Source organism: Protopterus annectens, chromosome 7.part0 (assembly GCF_019279795.1).
Source record: "Protopterus annectens isolate FY-2018-M chromosome 7.part0, PAN1.0, whole genome shotgun sequence".
NCBI lineage: Eukaryota > Metazoa > Chordata > Ceratodontiformes > Protopteridae > Protopterus > Protopterus annectens.
This window is the reverse complement of record NC_056739.1, coordinates 1,720,552,006-1,720,564,917: the sequence shown is the minus strand read 5'-3', so window position 1 is coordinate 1,720,564,917 and position 12,912 is coordinate 1,720,552,006. Positions and strand designations below refer to the sequence as shown.

General features: G+C 43.4%; 1 protein-coding gene across 1 annotated transcript in view; it reads right to left on the bottom strand.

Annotated features, from left to right (window-relative positions):
- Window positions 1-12,912, bottom strand: part of FURIN (furin, paired basic amino acid cleaving enzyme) — a 1,258,063-nt gene that overhangs the window by 463,461 nt on the left and 781,690 nt on the right. The window lies entirely within an intron of this gene.

Here is a 12,912-nt window from a genome sequence, read left to right as displayed (position 1 = left end):
AAGCCTTCATGCCTCATTGGTGGAGGCTAGAAGACTTTCCTGCATCTTGAAGTTCTGTCTGGGAAAGGGAGTTGAGAAATGTGTTAAGGTGGGCATGTACAGAAGTGTGCAAGTCACTGTGACAGTACTGCAATGAAGTACAATTTAAGGGGGGGCTGCCTTGGTTTCTCTTTTTGTCCTACCTCGGCCCACTGGCAGCCTATGGAGTGAGAAAATGTTAAAAGACCTGTGGGATGCCGGAGGGCTGGAAATGACTAGTATAGTCCATAAGAAAACAAAGAAAAGGGTGCATTTATTTAATCATTGCTACTGAGCAATGACTAAAAAGAACAACTTTCTGTAATTTAAGCAAAGCAGGACAGATAACTTGAAACGTCAGCTTTTACACAGAAAAAATACAAATAATCTATAAGACTGAAAAAAAAACAAACTAAAAAACAAAATGGTAAAAAATGTCATGAAGTCTTAACACCTAGTTATACTGAATAAATCTGTCTGGCTACTTAAAACAGTCTGCCTATCTGCATAAGAAAAATGCAGAATCTTTAGCAAACAGTTTTACAAGTTCTACTTGATGTTACATAAGTAAAGTGCCTATCTTAACAAAAGATCTTCATGAAAAAGTTAGAATCAAAACAGTAAAACAAAACATGTTCAACTTGCTATTACATTTACTTGATGGGGTATGGAATCGTCTAACCTCTCTAGTTTGCCAATTAATATTCTCCATACCTCAATAACTTGATTCCCCTCCTCTTTTCTTCAGTTCTTAACTGACCTCTTGAATACTTCCATGAATTTTCTTTTCATTACTCATTTGGGAGCAGCTTTCAGAACATCATGCTGTCTGTGCACCTCCCATTTCCTTCACATTTGTCCTTTCTAATCTGACAGCAGATAATGTTCCTGCAGAATTTCTTAACTTAGGAGAAGAGAGAATAAGCTTTCCAGTGTTTGCATCAATCAACAGATCCTTGTGTCTTCCAAAAATATGGAAAACTTTTTACATTATACCAATACATAAAAGTAGGCACCTCAACCAAATGTTCAAACTACTGTCTACTGCAAAACTCCCTCCACTCCAAAGTACTGAAAAGACATATCCATGAAATCCTAAACTTTCGCTAGATTAACACTAAACCCCCTCACAAAACAGCCTCTGGCCCCATCACATTACAAACTACCAAGCTACATTTTCTACACAAAGTCAGCCAAAACAGAAATATTGGCAACCCTGTCTCCATCCTAGTGTGCTTCTCTCAAAAATGTTTTATACCATATCTCACCCCCTCTTCCTCAAAAGGCTCTTACTAAGACTACTGGGACTAAGCAGCACCACTACTGAATGGTTTCCTAGTTGTCTCAACAGGCGTACACAATCTGTCAAGTGGCAGAATTCCTATTCAATTCTACTCACCTGCAAGTAGAAACAAGAAGTTATGTACTCACCATAACATTCGATGTATGTAGTCCATCTCACCTCACATTCTTACCCGTGGGTTCTGAGCCGAATATCGGCTCCAACTTGGCCAAACTTTTCTAGCTCGAAGTCTTCTACTGGCTGGGCTAAGCAGGTATCCCATGCTGCACTGCTCCATATCCCCAGATCTAGTTTGCTGCGAACACTCATTCATACCCCATGCATAACAACATCCAGGTAAAGAAGAATACGCTAAAGGTGAAGGGAACTCTGTAAATAAAAACCTAACCTCAAGATCCTCCAGGAAGGGGGAAGGTGGGAGAGTAAGTAAGAATGTGAGGCGAGATGGACTATATACATCGAATGTTATGGTGAGTACATAACTTCTTGATGTTATGTAGTCCAATCTCGCCTACATTCTTACCTGTGGGACAGCGTCCCTATCTCCTGCATCCTGGGTGGCTCATAGGAAAATACTCCTGAGTAGTGTGGAACCAAAGGACAATCTGCCCCTAGATACCATGTCCAATTTGTAATGAGTAACAAATGTGTGAGTAGAAGCCCAAGTAGTTGCAGCACAAATATCATCCATAGACAATCTGGCTTGATAGGTTGTAGATGTAGAAACAGCCCGAGTAGAGTGAGCCTTGACCAGAAACGGCAGGCCTTTTCCTCCTGCGGAGTAAGCGAAAGAGATGCAACTGGATATCCATCTGGATAGGGTGATTTTGGAGACAGGGGACCCAATTTTGTTTTCCGAAAAGGAGACAAATAGTTGATCAGACTTTCGGATATCTTTTGTTCGGTGCAGATAGAAACGTAACTGTCTGTGTACATCCAATTGATGAAATTTAAATTCTGCCTTGTTTGAAAAATGGGGAAAGAATACTGGCAATAGATTGATTAAGATTAGATATGGACGCCACTTTAGGAAGAAAAGAAGGGTTTGGGCTAAGAGAAACCCTGTCCTTATGGAAGATCAAGTATGGAGGTTTGATAGAGAGGGCTTGAATTTCTGAAACTCGCCTGGCTGAAGTGATTGCTATTAAAAAGGCCAAGAATTTCAAATCACAGGTAGCTGCAGGCTCAAAAGGTGGTGAAGTAAGGGCTTGTAGGACAAAATTTAGATCCCAGGGCATGATAGGTTCTGAGACCGGAGGACGGAGTAATAGAGTGCCCTTAAGGAAAGCCTTAGAGAGTCTGTGAGCCATCAGACTAGGCTCATTAGCAACATGGAAGTCAGAAATCACTGCCAATTGAACTTTTATGGTAGCCGATGCTGAACCCTGATGGAAAAGCATAGACATAAACTCCAAGACTGAAGCAATTGGGGCTGTGTAAGGGATCAATTCCTTGGGTATGCGCCCAAATAGAAAACCTCCTCCACTTGCTAGAATAAATCTTCCTAGTAGAGGGCTTATGAGAGGAAGATAAAATGTAAACTACCTCTGGTGAAAAGTGATGAAGCCTAACTAACAATGGAAGTGGAGTAGCCAGGCTGTCAACAGGAGGGACAGCAGAGAGGGGTGGAGCTGTCCCGACATGCGTGTCAGTAAATCTGGTTGTGGGTCCAGAATCCAAGGAGTGTCCACAATGTAGGGTTGGAGAAAGGGAAACCAGACTTGACGAGGCCAGTGTGGAGCAATCAGAATCATTCTGCTTCCCAAGGATTGCGCTTTCTTTATCACTTTTGATAGCAAGGGAACAGAGGGAAAGCATAAAGCAGACCGGAGGGCCAATCGTGAACTAGAGCGGCCCTGGGTGACTCCCCCTGTGGGGGGATCAGCGTGAAGTAACTGCTGCATTTGGCATTGAGGGGGCTGGCAAAAAGGTCGCAGCAAGGCTAACCCCATCTGCTGAAGATTTGTTCTGCAACTAGACAATTCAGGGACCACTCATAAGGCATCAGAATAGCTCTGCTTAGCCTGTCAGCTATCACGTTGGACTTCTCCGGAATGTGTGTTGCCACCAGAAACCATTGGGAAGATACTGCCCACTGCCACACTCGCATGGCCTCTCTGCATAGAGGGTAAGATCTGGTTCCCCCCTGCTTGTTCAGATACCACACCACTGACATGTTGTCCGAGTGTATTGCAATTGTCCCTAGAGGTAGAAAGTGCCTGCAACGCAAGCAGCACCGCTCTCATCTCTAGGGCGTTGATATGCAGATGTATCTCGTGATCTTGCCACGTGCTTTGGACTGTCCTGATGAAATAATGCCCCCCCCCCCAGGGCGTTGATATGCAGATGTATCTCGTGATCTTGCCACGTGCCTTGGACTGTCCTGATGAAATAATGCCCCCCCACCCCATCTGGGAGGCATCCGTGGTCACTGTGGCAACTGGGATGGGTGGAACGAAGGGTTTTCCCCTGTCCAGACTGTTGGTGCAAAGCCACCAACTGAGATCCTGTTTGCATCTGTCCGTGAGCAAAATAGGGTGAGAAAGTTGAAGTTTTTGGAGAGACCATTGAGCAAAGAAGAGCCATTGAAGAAGTCTCATGTGCAATCTTGCTAGAGGGACCAACATAATTGTTGCTGCCATCGTCCCCAGGAGTTGAAGAACCCATCTTGCCTTCACTTTCCTCAGGGGCATCAGGGTGTGCACCTATTGCTGTATGACTCTGATCCTTTCCTGCGGTAAAAATGCTCACATTTGAACGGTGTCTATTTCTGCACCTACAAAAGTGACATGCTGTGAGGGCAACAAGGCTGATCTTTCCCAATTTAGTGTTATGCCCAAATGTTGACAGAGAGTGATGATAGCGTCCCTGGTTTGGATTAGTAGATGCCTGGTGGGGGCAGTAAGGAGCCAGTGATCCAGATACGGAAACACTGGAATCCTTGACGTCTCAAGTGAGCAGTCACCACCGCCATACACTTGGTGAACACCCTGGGGGCTGTGGTGAGACCAAAGGACAGGGCTCAAAACTGGAAATGACTGGCTCCTAGCCAGAAGCGTAGGTGACTCCTGGATGCCCTGTCCATTTTGACATGGTAGTAAGCATCCTTGATGTTGATGGAGCACATCCATACCTCTTCTCCCAACAATGGGAGAATCAATTGTAGTGTGACCATATGGAGCTTCGACTTCTGTACACAGTTGTTCAGTTGGCTGAGATCTAATATGGGTCTCAGGTCCCCTGTTCTTTTCGGCACCAAAAATAATCTTGAATAAGTCCCTAATCCGACTTGGTCTGAGGGGACACGCTGGATGGCTCCCTTTCCTAGCAGCTTTGAAACCTCTGCAGCTGCTTGATCCCTTTGACTGGGTGTAAAGTCCAGGATTTTTCTGACTGAAGGGGGGGGTCTGACGTAAAGGGAATGACATAACTTCCAGAAATTATTCATAATACCCATCCATTGGTCCTGGGTGATGCTTTGCCAGGCTTCCGGGTATAAAGATATTCGACCCCCGACTGGCTCCGGAGAAGCACAGTCGGGCATCCCATCAGGACTGACGGTAGGGAGAGCCACGAAAGGAATTGTGGTCTCCCGAATTGCGGGGGCCCCCTCTGCCTCTAGGGTGGCGTTTCCCTGAATAACCTCCCCCTCCTCTGCCTCTGGAGGGGGACTCGCCTTGTGCGGCAGGAAAAAACCTCTGTGATTTTTTTGAACCACATCTTCCCACCCCACTGGGCCTTGGGGTAAGGTCTAGAGGGAAGGGAAAAATGGACCCCTACAGCAGACAGGGTCTTTCCCTCTTGTTAGCACCTGGTGAGGATGTCTTTCACTTTGGTTCCGAACAAAGAAGAACCATCAAAGAGGGCGTCGGTGAAAGAAGACTTGAAGGCCTCCGAGAAATGACAAAGCCGCATCCAGGCTTGCCTTCTAAGGGCGACTCCTGAGCTTGCTGCCCTACTCGCTCCATCGGCTGCATATGAAATGAGCCGCATGGAAGAGTTGATGATGGAAATGAGGGTATACACCTGGGCGTTAACCATCTGGGCCATCGCCTCAGGAACGTTACCCGCAAGAGTATCTCCTAATTCCTTGAGGAGATCTCTCTGGAGCCGAGTAAAATGAGACGGATAGTTCAGCGACCGTAAGGTAAAGGTTGCTAATGAGAGGGTACACTTCCCATACCGGTCCATGGTCCTAGACTCCTTGTTAGGAGGCTGGACGGAGGAAGAAGTCTCTGCTACTTCCTTCTGAGTGGCCGCTGCCACCACCATGGCATCCACAGGGACTCCTTTGGACAAAAACTCCTTACCCGGGGGAGCAGAAAGAAACTTATTGGGACGCCTGGGTACGGGTTCCACAGAATCAGGGTTTTCCCACACCCTCCGAAAAATTAAATCCAGGAGCTCGTCGAAGGGTGGGGACACCCAGGAGGCGGAGGGCTGAGCACCAAAGGCCTTAAGGAAGACCGACTCCTCCACGGAGGGGGCTTTGGACGGCCAGTCACCTCTTTGTTTCAATATCTCCAGGATGTCGGAGAAGGAAACCTCATCAGAGGATGACTTGGGGGACCCCTCAGATTCCTCGAGGTCAGTATCCGAGGTGAGAGACTCATCCTGGGGGTCTATGTGCTTCCTCTTGCAATTTTTCTTTCTAGGGGGCTCCTCAGGCATGAACTCTGAAGGGCCCTCAGAAACTTGGGGACCACTCGTGGGGGTATCCCTAGGCCTTGGTGCTCTTCTGTCTACAGATAGGTAGTGATCAGAGGCTCTCACCGGAGTGGTGGGGGACAGAATGATCGACCCGCATGATGTAGCTGACTATCTGGCCAGCGCAGTCCGCATGGCCTCAAAGGCAGCCCCCCACCCCCAGAGTCTGAGGACCAGCCAGCCTCCGAGACCATGACAGGAGTCGAGGTTCCTCGAGTAGAGGCACCGAGGGGAAGACTTGGAACCGAAATATGTCCCGAGATGTCCCCCTCGGGCCCGACTGAAGAATCCCGAGTCCCGAACCCCGTGGACGAAGCCGACGTCGGTACCTATAGGCCCGGAGGGGCCATCAGAACCGACCTAGGAACATCATATGGAGTGGAACACTCTAGCTCCGAAGACAGAGATGCACTCAGAGGAGGAATGATCGAAGAAGGTGTCGGGACGGGCTCTGGAGCCGACTGGGACAGAGCCAAAAACAATTTTGCCAAAACCGGTGACTGGAGGAGCCTCTGCACCACCCTATCAACATCCACATCTGAAAGAGTCCTGGAGGATTTGGAGGACAGGGAGGGAGATCGAGATCTCCTCTCAAGTGAAACTGGTCTAAGACTGGACGATCAGCTCCGAAGAGGTTCCAATATAATTGAGGCCGAGGCCGGTTCCATCAACACAGACACTTCCTGCGGCCCCGAGGACAGTGGAGCCGAGGAGGTCGAAGCAAGTTTTGTGACTTTCTCCGGTGGCTCCAAGGAAACTGAAGGAGCCGGAGATCTCTTTTTTGACTTAGAGGACTTAGATTTAGAACTGGAAGCAGAATCCATGGCTTTTTCGAACGAGGGTTTCAAGAGTCCCTTTAAAATCAGCTTATTCTTTCTTTCTTGGAGCACTCTGGGACTAAAAGCATGGCAGAAGCTTCAGGACTCCTGCAGATGGATCGCTCCCAGGCAATAAACACAAACCGAATGTCCATCGGTGATGGACATCTTGTAACCACATTTAGAGCACTTTTTAAAACCCGAAGGTTTGTGCTCCTTGGAATCCTTGGACATCTTTCAACAAGTAATCACAAAAACCAACACAGCAGAAGTCACTGTCTGACAAGAAAGGACCCAGACACGCAAGCACCACAAATCGTGGGAACAAGTTTTTATACAGCACAGCACACACACAAACCTCAGATGGAACATGCACTGAGACAATAAAGGCTAAAAAACCTCTAACTGAAACATTTTTTGACCACGAATACCAAGGGGAGACTGACACTAAAACCTCTAACTTAAACGGTTTTAGCGCGAACAACACAGGACAAGAGGACTAGGTCCACTAACTGAAACGGGCCTAGCCCGACAGAACAGTTAGCGGGATGCCACAAAACACAAACACACTACCGAAAACCAATACAACACCAAAAAGACGATAGCTATCAAAATAGCTTTTTGTTTATAAGTAGTTTTCTCAGAATAACAAGAAAAAGGGTACTTAGCCACAGCCAAGAGCAAGACCACGTCCGAGCTACACGAGCAGCAAACAAGATCTGGGGAAATGGAGCAGTGCAGCATGGGATACCTGTTTAGACCAGCCAATAGAAGACTTCGAGCTAGAAAAGTTTGGCTGAGTCGGAGCCAATATTCAGCTTCGAACCCACGGGTAAGAATGTAGGCGAGATTGGACTACATAACATCAGGGCTGCTACAGGAGTTAATGCTAGGGCCCCTCTTACTTAATATTGTCATAAATGACATACACAAGGCAGCCAAACGTGATAATCATACAATATGCTAACAAATCAATTCTTGTTTGCTCAGTCCCAACACTATCCCAACTATAAAAGATCACCCAAGACTCCTTTCTCCTCTATAGAGACCTGGCTAGAATAATCTCTACTCTTGAATCTCAAAAAAACAGAATTAATCACATTTAACTCCAATAACCTTCCACATGCGCTGTAGTAAATATAGCCTCATCTAACTATTTATTTATTTCCAGTTTGATGACTGGGAAAGTCCATTGGGCCAAAAAGCCCCTTTTCAGTGGTGGCTCGGGGAGAAAAGCTCCATAATACAAATACAATAAGGAATATATACAAAATAGTAACATACAAAACATAATTAAACAAAGACAATACATATCAATGTTGTTCAAAAAAGCTCACCACAAACTAAGGATACTTTACAAAGCCATACCATATCTCACTGCCCAATGCTGGAGAGGTAACTGCAATATCCCTCTTACTTCCAAGCCTGATGTACAAACGTACAATTTTCACAAATATTCACTCTATACTTATAAGCTTGAGCAGTGCTATAACAAAATAAGCAAATGTACACTCAACCTCTCAAACCACACCAATCACTGACTCCCTTTCAGAACCTGAACTAACTAGAAGTATCATGCCAGATCCCATACATGCAACTCATAATGGCACATACAATACTACTCCATCTCTCAAACACTCCAGTCATCAGTAATATATCAAAATGGTACAAACCCCAAATGAAACTTCCATTAAAGGATCAAAACACACCAGGAAATTGGCCAGAGAGGTGAGAAATAATGGGGAAATGGGGAGGGACGAAATATAACACTGACAAGCAGGACATCTACTGTTATGGTAAATTCTTATATAACTTTATTATATCCTTTCTTCACCACCACTGTAGTATTCCTTACAAAAGGGGAGTACTAGAGCTACTGTAAAAGATAGGAGGAGAAACAACTTTGGGACCCTAAAAAAAAACAATGGTGGGTGGACCTAGCCAAACTTATAGTGCTTAGTAAAAGTATGCACAGAAGACCAAGAAGAGACTTCCAAAATGGATCTAGCATCAAGACCCTGAAAAAAGAAACAGAACAGGCAACATCCCTAATAAAACGAGCATAAACAGAAGTAGGACACCATTTGCCATGAAAAGTATTTGTATAACAAAAGGAAATGGCTTTAGAAATCGAAGAAGAAATGGTTTGCTTGGAAACTGTTAAACCCAATTTCTTATCCTGAAAAGAAACTTGCTCAGATTTCCGAACATCTTTAGTCTTGTCTAAATAATATCGGAGCTCCTTTGAGGAGCAGGAAAGGAAGGAAGGAAGCTGGATGGTCTGATAAAAGACAAATTATTAACCACTTTAGGCATAAAAGGAGGATTAGTTTTAAGAGACATCCAGTTTCTGTGAAGAAAACAGAAAAGGAGGAACTGCCATAAGGACCTGAAGCTCAGATACTCTCTTGACAGAAGTCAAAGTCATCAACAAAACAGTTTTCCCGATAGAGTTTCAAGGAGGAAGAAGCTACTGGTTCAAAAGGTGGCCGATATACCTCTCAACCTCGAAACATCAAAAGTCTGGACAAAGGCCTATGAAAAGTAGGTACAACTGGCCATAAATCTGGATGCTGATCAACATAAAATGTGCATACATAATTAGGCGATTCCCCCATTCCAATGCAGTTGTGGGATACCAACATTCAAATGCAAATTGAAGAACAGACAAAATATTAAACAAAATAGAACCGGAACAATAGTTTTTTTAAATTTATATTAACAATGAAACCTCTCATGTCTGAACTCTGAAAATGTTATTACTGACAGTATAGCCTCAAAGTTACCAGACAGTATGTTTATCTTAAATGAGGTGAGCATTAAGGATCAGAGTTACAGTTAGCACATTGATCTCATCAATGAACGGTAGGAACACAAATTTTATTGGTGAAGCAGAAAAATTATTTTTTTCAAGTATTTTTGCAGCAGTGATTTAGCTATCTGACCTGCCAGGCAAATGTAAATCTGGACTATGTGGTTCTTGTATGTATACATGTTAGAACTCCCAACAAGCCTGTGACTAAAATGAGTAGATATGTTTTATAGCCCTTTGTCCATAGTGAAGTATCTTTTAACAGCGATTGATGACAATCATCGAGTCCTAGCAAATCAACCTGCATCAGCTACAATGCTTATTCCAAGCACTCAAGATCTTTTCCAATATCAGGCATACTTGAGATACATAGAACTGACTATGCAGTCCTTAACACATGAGATTTTTCAAACTAAGTTTTTAGATTTCTAGACACACAAGTAGCATCACTGTGGCAACAACCAAACAGTTTTGTAAAAAAGCTTATGCTTGCATGAGGCAAAGAACTGAGAATGGAAAAAAAAATGGCAAGGCAAGATAAGTCAAGGAAAGTTAAAATGAGGCATGATCCACAAAATACCACACAGGATTATCAACACAGACTGTAGTGAGATCTGTTTTCAGAACTAACATCCTATCGTTTTTACAGTCTAAAACTTAAAGATGAAATGTACAAAATATAATAGCACAGAAAATGTATTTATGATAAAATTATGTTGACAGTATAAGACATTCTACTCTGCATTATTTGAAAAGAGGATACAGCATGACTATGAAAGATTTGAGACCTACAACAGGACTCTGCTTCTCAGATCAGCTGCTACTGTACAGCTTTGTGACAGATGTCTTTCTGTTAGCACTTGACTATATGAACCAAAAACAGAAAAAAATCATGCTCGACAAAAAACAGTGAACTCCCTAAGTACTGCACAAGATTACGGCCGGGTGGGACTCCGATCATAATCATTCGATATGCACCTTTAATCATGTGCAATTCCTGAATGCATTTCTTAAACACATCAACTTGGTTAAGATTAGAAGTCATAATCCTCTGTATCAGAAATCAAAACAATTGGTTTAACGAACAGCTTATCGAAGGTAAATACTAAGCATACCTATACAAATCCAGGCACAGGCAAAGATTGCTGTATTTAATATTAACGCAGCCTATGAAACAGCTTCAGCAACAATGACAAAGCAAATGAAATGTATTTACTCCGATACACACACACACACAGAAGTAATAGTTTAACTGCAAAAACTTAGAGTCACACAGGGTTAAGAGCAAGACCTGACCTGTAGTGGAAGAAAAACTAGCATGCTTGACAGCAAATAATCAAAAAAACAACCCTCAGTGTTTTGACTGTTACTGTAATCCACTTTACAGATGCAGAATGTTGTAAAAAATACAGATCGAACTCAAAAACATACACAGAAGTCCTGTAGCTTTTTAAAACCAAAATTATACTAAAACAGCTTATTACGTACACCTGACAAAATACAGCCACCTTTAAACTTCTCTCCCAAGTTACCCAATCCACTCTATTCGCCAACCAATTTTTCTCCCTTTGGATGCACTGCATACCATCCAGAAATGATGTCATCCAACAAAATACTGGTCTGCCTTTTAAAACAAGGGGGCAAAGAAACATGAAAGTATTCTGTATTTTCGAAGCGAGACTTTTCCAGTGTCCAGTAATAATAAATAAAAATGTAAATATTTGTTTGTGTCTTTCGGCTTTTCCCGGTTAGGGGTCGCCACAGTGGAACTCCGGTCCGCTAATGATTGGCAGTAGATTTTTACGTACCGGCTTGCCAGGCCTGATGCACAACCTTCAACGAAGGTACGCCCATTCACGCATGTCTCCACGCAGAAGACGCTCTAGCTAAGAATCGAAATGGACAGCGTCTTACTGTGAGGCGACAACGCTACCGCAGCACCACCACCGCGGGTAAATAAAAATGTAAACATAAACGTGATTTTTTTCAAAAGGTGAAAACTGCATGAAGACTGAGGAAAATAATCAGATTAGCACACTTAAAACAGTCTCCGAGTTAGTTCTTTGCTATACTTGTTTAGCTTTGATTTGAGTCCACTGTCCTCTGAGTTTTGTGGTGATCGCATGATACAGAGTTGCATGATTAAGCATAATTAGAAAATGAGTTCTAAGTCTCTGTGTGCCATGCATTTCATACTGTGTTACTGGTCATCTGGCTGGGGTGTAGATAACAGATAAGAAATTGTACATTAAATTTGAAGACTGTCCTACATGAGTCGCAATAGTATTCCTGTCTTGTACTCTAGACTCCTTTGCTGTTTCTTCTATTATTTTCTTTGCTACATTTCCGAAGCACAGAGTTAATTGCACCATATATACTAAAATGTGTTATTCTACAATGATCAAATTAGTCACAGTCATAAAAGACACAGCACTTTTGACACAGTCATCACTTTTGTTTGTTTGTTTAATGAGCAAGTGAAGTGGACATTCCAACCACAACTGTAAGAGTAAATAGTATACATTCATCCGTTCTTCGGTTATCTATTTAAGTAATTTTAAGAATTAAGGAGGAGCAAGGGCCTTATCATATTATTGTGAAATCTTATTGTGAATGCTGAGCCAGCCCATACCTCTCAACCTCTTAGGGCAAGAAATCTGGTTTAAAAAAAAAAAAAGAAAAAAGAAAAAGAGTAGCATAATGGGGGGGGGGGGGGCAAAGACCCAAAAATGGGGACAAAATTTAAATACCGCACTTATAAATTTAGGAAGCTGACAGAATAACAGAAGTCTGCAACTCGTATATACATGTCCTTACTTAATGACTTCATTCCTCCATGATTTGCCAGAACACCACAAATTACATGAGAAACAGACCAAAACTACGAGGCTAAATCTTAACAGTTGAGAGATAAGTTATACACACAGCCCTTCTCTCTCCCACACGTGTACATGTACACACACACACACACACACACACACACCCCTACCTTTTATCTGCTCTCACATAGAGACACACACACACCTACTTTCTCACACAGTAACACAATCATCATCTCTCATACGAACGGCTAGTTTAAATTACATACACACACATCTTCTCACATGTACAGCCAGTTTAACACATACTCGTGCACTCACACTCATTCACACTTACCTCAGCACAACTAGCTTAAATTCCACTGTAAGTGCAGACTGAGTTTACATCTGCGTTGGCATGCGTGCAGATGAAGCATGCATGGTCCTCCTTAAAGA